Raw genomic sequence first — 6,445 nt, forward strand, 5'->3', positions numbered from 1 at the left:
GCTGAAAGCTGATTGGGCTTCTTTCCCACAAGATGGGAATTCAATTTAATTAAAACTAAACTTTGAATAACCAATTTCAAACGTCCGTAACTATACCGTTATAATCCAGACTCGCAAACTGCTTTCGGCTGTGTGTTCGTACCAACGAGTACTATGAGGATATGCTAAAAGAATAAGTCATACGTCTCTCTAGGCGATGGTCAACGGAAGTCAAAGTCCTTGCCTCTAGGCATTTTCGTAAATTCACGCTTTTAAAATTAATAAAACGTAAAATTTGGGACGGGTTGTCACATTTTACATATAGATATAGGTAAATTACTTTACACAGACATACATATGGTAACAATAAAATGTGCCTAACATATGTAAATTTTTTTTTATCCAAGCCTAACATATGCACTAATACATGCAAATTAATTTAACTACAACATTAATTTACCTATATATTACATATAAATATAGGTAAATTATGTTACAAACCATAATAATAATGTGACGAATATATATATACATATATATGTAATGGTTTACCTACAAAATATAAAAATATTACTTTATTTCAAATACATATAATTATAAGTGGCTAAAAAACGTGAAGAGGAGTAATTAGAATTTAATGCCCATAATATGTGGGCATGATTGAAGCCAAAATAGGAGGGTTGTGCGAGAGAAAACGTTAGAAGGGTTGTGGCATATGTTGTAAATTATCTGAAGTGATAGGTTATTTAATTTCTAATGTGGCAACATATTTGAATTTTGGGTTTATATTAGATGTTTAAAGATATGTGGGTTTTAACTTAAAAATTACGAGTTGTATGGGCTTATATATAAAGAACTCTTAAAAATATGAGTAAATTGTACAAATGGTCCCTCAACTTTAATCAAATTGGAGCAATGGTCCCTCAACTAAAAATCCATTACCATTGGTCCCTCAACTTATCAAAATATGTAGCTATAGTCCATTTCATCAATTTTGTCAAAATTTTGTCAAAATAAGCTATGTTGGAATAACTATTTATATAATTAGGGTCCCTTAACTCATCAAAGTGTATAATTATGGTTCTTTTCGTCAACTATGTCAAAAAATTTGTTAAAACGAGTTATATTGGAAGGACCATTGCTACAATTGGGTTAAAGTTAAAGGATCATTTCTCCACTTGAATTAAAGTTCAGGGACCAATGGTAATGAATTTTTAGTTGATGGACCATAGCTGCACGTTTTGATAAGTTGAGGGACCAAAGGTAATGGATTTTTAGTTGAGGGACCATTGCTCCAATTTGATTAAAGTTGAGGGACCATTTGTACAATTTACTCTAAAAATATAGGTAATTTATTTCACACAGATATAATAATAACAAATTGTGCCTAATATATACATGCAAAATAATTTACCTACAATGATTGTCAAACAAAGATAAGAAATGGAACAGATGATGGTAAGACAAGTATAAAGTAGATACTTTTGCCATAATTATGGTGGATAATTAAATTCATCAACATAATTAGGGTGTTGTGGCACAATTGTAAATATTTTGAAAATAATAGGTATTTATTTGTTTACATGGCATTTTATTTCAAATTTCGGTTTTATTTAGATGTTTAAAACGAGATAGGTTTTTATTAAGAAAATAAGTGTTGTATGAGCTTATATCTAAAGAACCCAAACTTGGTGTAGGAGAATCGGGTTAGTATTCTAATTAAGCTAGGTTTTGTAATCCTTATTACCTTACAAGATGGGCACATGCCATTAAAAAAATACTAATTTTTGTTTATTTGGTGAGAAAACCCTTGAATACGACCTAAGCAACTGACGATTTCGACCACATGTCACAGATTGAATCCCTGCGCATATGATAATTCATCTGATTTCCAAATTAAGAACACTAGCCTATAGTAAGACCTAAGGAACGAACAATTAATCATCTGTTAATCCAAGTTTAATATGTGTTTTTTTTAATATGATTTGTTCGTGCATTCAAACTTCAGGTCGACTTAGATAGTATGGTTCAAACTGTACATTTCTCTATTCATTTTTTATAGGTTTTTACATAGTTGGTATACGCATAACGTCAAACATTATGCACATGGTTAGAGTCGTGTTCTTAGAAAAACCACCTTTTTCTCTAAACAACTATTTTGAATAGCAAATCAATCAAACAATCCCTTAATAAAACAAAATAAAATAGGAACACTCTGCAGAACCTACAATATTTTGGGTAAAATGAAAGGGTAGTGCTATCAACACATCTATTTTTTTTCTCACACGCTCCTTTTAATTTTCGAGTAAATGTATGTTAGCAGAGAAAAGCTTTAATTGCTATCAACGCGAAAAGGCTGTTTGTTACAAATCATGTGCAAATACAAGCAAACATTCCATAAGAGCCTATTGTTACGAGTTAGGGGTGGGTTCAAAAAATCGAAAACCGAATCAAACCAAAACTGAAAAAATCAAACCGAATTGAAAAAACCGAACCGAACCGAACTCTTTTAGTTCGGTTTCAATTTCAGTGGTCTAGAAACCGAACCAAACCGAAATAATTAAATTAATATTTTTTTATTTAATAGGGTTTAGGTAGTGGCAGGGATAATGCAACAAGGAACCAAACACAAACACTAAGCTTCACGCTTGAGTGATTTTGTATATATGTTATGATTCTTTTGGCTTATTGGTTTCGTAGATGCAGAGTGACTTCCCATGAATCTGATGACATGAATGTACATTAATTGGACCCATGTAGTTTATTATGGGTAAACTGGTATGTTGCGATGTCGTCTGAATGAAAGATGTAAATCTGCCGTTACCATGGTTTAAAATGACTTGTTAATTTGCTGTAATGATCTGTTTCTAATCTATCTTTCAATTGAATCTTCATCATTGATCCGAGTTCTTCTGTGGCTTCGAAGGTTTTGCAAGAGTTCTAATTTATTGCAAGAAAAGAACATTCAGAGACTTAATGAGCTTGTTCGTAGTCTTCGGGAACAGTTGGAACAGTTGGTACAATATTAAAAAAAAAAGCTTTTAGAAACTCTAAACCCTAACCTATTATTTCTCCTCTTTCTTTTCTTTCATTCTAGTTGGAATGCTTATGTTATGATTATGTTGAAGATGTTAAAATTTTACATTTCAATTTTTTTCAATTTTGAAAGAAAAAAACCGAACCAAACTGAAACCGAACTGATTTGAACCGAACCCAGCCCTATTACGAGCATGAGATGTAAAAGACAAAAAAACAAAAAAAAGAGTGAGTCATACTTTTCATAAATAACTCTCCAAAACAACGCACTGATTTTTTTTTTTTATGATTTGGCCCATATATAGGCACCACGTCACAATTTAGTCACCAACAATGCACTGTACGGTAGTTCTGCCCGGGCCCACAAAGCCTTGTGCTCAAAGCAGCTCCACTGGAGCTGATAGCCCTGTGGACAGGGGACCAATTCAACCCAATCCCCTCCCTTCCTTTCTCCAGCCCATGCAAGCGATTGGGCTAAGGGGGGCCTGTGTGAGAGGGGAGGCAGGAGTTCAAGGCTCGAGCGCTTGATGGCTGTCTAATGCAAGGCTGATGTCAACCACGTTATAAAAAAATTTGCGTCAAGCGCATGCATGACACGCGTGCGTGGGGGCACGTCACCAACCAGATTTCAGTCGGTGGGCCATGATGTTTGAATTCTGAAACGTTACCGTTATGGGTGCCACGTGGCACCCTCAAGACTGTTGGATTTCAACGGATACTTTTTCTGGACCGTTGGATTTCCAACGGTAAAATAAAAATTCAAACCTCCCCCAATGACTAGATGACGTGGCACATTCTCAACCGTTGGACTCTAGATCAATGATCCACGTTATTCGCCTTTAAAAATAAAATAAAAAAGGAAAAAACCAAATATGTTACCGTTGTGCCATGTAATTTCATATTTTCCACCTTACACCACAATTTCATATTTTCTCAAATACATTATCACTTTGGGTTGTAATTTCTTATTAATAACACGTGGTGCAACAAGACGAGTTAAAAATCCTATCCGAAATTACAAATAAAATTATTTTTTATTATTTTATAAAATAAAAAATGATAATATTTTATTACCTATTGCCATAATTATTTAGTTTAAAAATGAAGATGTAAAAAATAATTACTATTTATTAAAGATAATTACTATTTATTAAAGATAATTACTATTCATTGAAAACGATTCAATATGCAGTTGCTTTGGAGGCCTTCCAACGCTGAAAATGTTCTCATGGCCCACAACCCATCTAAAATATCGTGGTCAGGAATAGTAGAGGGTGTGAAAAAGGAATTCCAACGGTACGCGACGCTTTCGTTTCAGAAAAGTAAGAGCGTGCAACGTGGCGGGCAATGATAAGTCCAAGTAGGCAAAAGCAGTAAGTGTGTGCAAGGGAAGACGAATCCGGAGGCAGAGTCACGTGACCCGAGCCCACGTCTCGTGCTCTCTTTTCGGTAGAACTTGCTCACAGCCAAGCTGGCATTGAGCAGATGATTCCCTGCGTGGGCTCCACCATAAGCAGTCAATCCACCAACGCCACGTCATAAGCGTTGACGGCAGACCATGTTATGTGGGTCCCGCCCCAACAAGGGCTCTTTCTACATGCTCGCACGCAAGTTGCGTATGACGGTTTGGACATTACGACTTTCACCCCCACCCCCGCCTGTCGCGCCGGGCCGGGTCGCCACCTCAGCGAGCAGGAGCGAATTTACGTTAATAGCCGTGTATCAACAATGAGAAGCTGCAGAGTTGGAGGGTAAATATGTCCTTTTGGAAGCGGAAGGTTACGCGGTCTTTTCGAGCAACAACCGCATGGATACGTGACAACCAACACTTAACACCAAAACTGTGATTTGTTGGCGCGTGAAATACAACTGTGTAGCAGATTAATGTTGGACTTTAGAGACCGTGAATGACCAACCACACAGTGCACTATGAATATTAACATTAATTTGTGTCATGAAAGTTGAATTAGTTAAATTATAAATAAAACAAAGTTTATGGTATAATTGAAAATTTTCTTTTTATGCTTCAGGTAACCAAATAATAATTAGTCACTCTGTTCTAATTAGTAGATATGAGTTTGGTTTCATTCGGTTTGATTTTTTATCGATTTTGATTTTTTTTTTCCATCATAATACAATTGTATCTAATTAAACTACTTCACAAAGAAAACAACAATGAAAGAACCCCAGATATTCCATTTTATTACCCAATCCATAAAGCAATACCATTTACTCCAAGATTTCTTCCAGGAAAATGTAAAACCAATCAGCAACAAAATCCGATGGAAACCCGATTGCAGGAAACAAAAACCGGAGAGCCCCTCCTGAAAATAAAAACAAAAATACAACACATGGTTCGGTTTGGACCGTTTCTAAACAATTAAAACCGAAACCGAACCGACCACTTTCAATTGGGTTTTTTGTGTTCCAATTTTTTCAATTTGGTTTTGGTGAACCATTAACCGTTCGGCTTTTTGAGCCGACTCCTATTGATTAGAATTGGACTCAATATGCGTTGACGTATCTATAAAATCAATAACTATATATTTTATACATAGGACGAGTCAATCAAGCTTCAATTCACCAAATCACAATGAATCTCACTTTGTTTCGATTATAGTTGCACAGTTGCACTCAATGTTTTTGACGTAATATGTAAGTTTAGCAAAGACAGTCACCAATTATGAAGTCGGGGATGTATAAGAATCAAAATTAAGTCCTTTTTTAGGGTGATTTGTTGCTAATCCAAGCTACAATGACTTGATATTAATATGATATTCTTATTCTTGGGTATTTTTGTTAAAAAAATTTGAATTATGATGCATGGTGACCTAGTCACCTCATAGTGCCATTTGGGCACAATGGCATGTGCATGGTGGCCGTTGTGCCGATGTGCTATTTCCCTAAACATTTTTCTCACCGACATATTGTCGATCACAGAGAGCAACTAGCAAGATTGTGATTTGCTTTTATTCTTATTAATTTCTAATATGGCTAATTAATATTAATTTAGGTTAAATAGTGACAACGACACATGATCATAGAGTGATTAATTTGGTCTTCTCTCGGGATCGATCAGTAATTTGGGGACATTGTAGATGTTACTTTCACAATGTTGATCGACACGACGTCGTGCCGGTAAATGGCTATCGAATGTAATTAATGGAGCACTGGGTCTCTCATGTGTGCCCATTTCCATGCACGTTGCCTCATTTATCCATGCATTTCGTCGGTGCAACAATCTTAGGGCTTCATTGGTTCCTAATTTTTTATATTTTCATATATTTTACATTTAAAAAAAGGTTTACTTTTAATTTGATTCCCGCACGTATGTATGAGTACATATACATATATATAGCCAAGGGACCCCAAAAAATGGGGTCTTTCTTCTACATCAAACTTCAATGATTCGAACTGTCTACGTCTTTGA

Source organism: Malus sylvestris, chromosome 7 (genome assembly GCF_916048215.2).
Source record: "Malus sylvestris chromosome 7, drMalSylv7.2, whole genome shotgun sequence".
In the NCBI taxonomy this organism is placed as follows: Eukaryota; Viridiplantae; Streptophyta; class Magnoliopsida; order Rosales; family Rosaceae; genus Malus; species Malus sylvestris.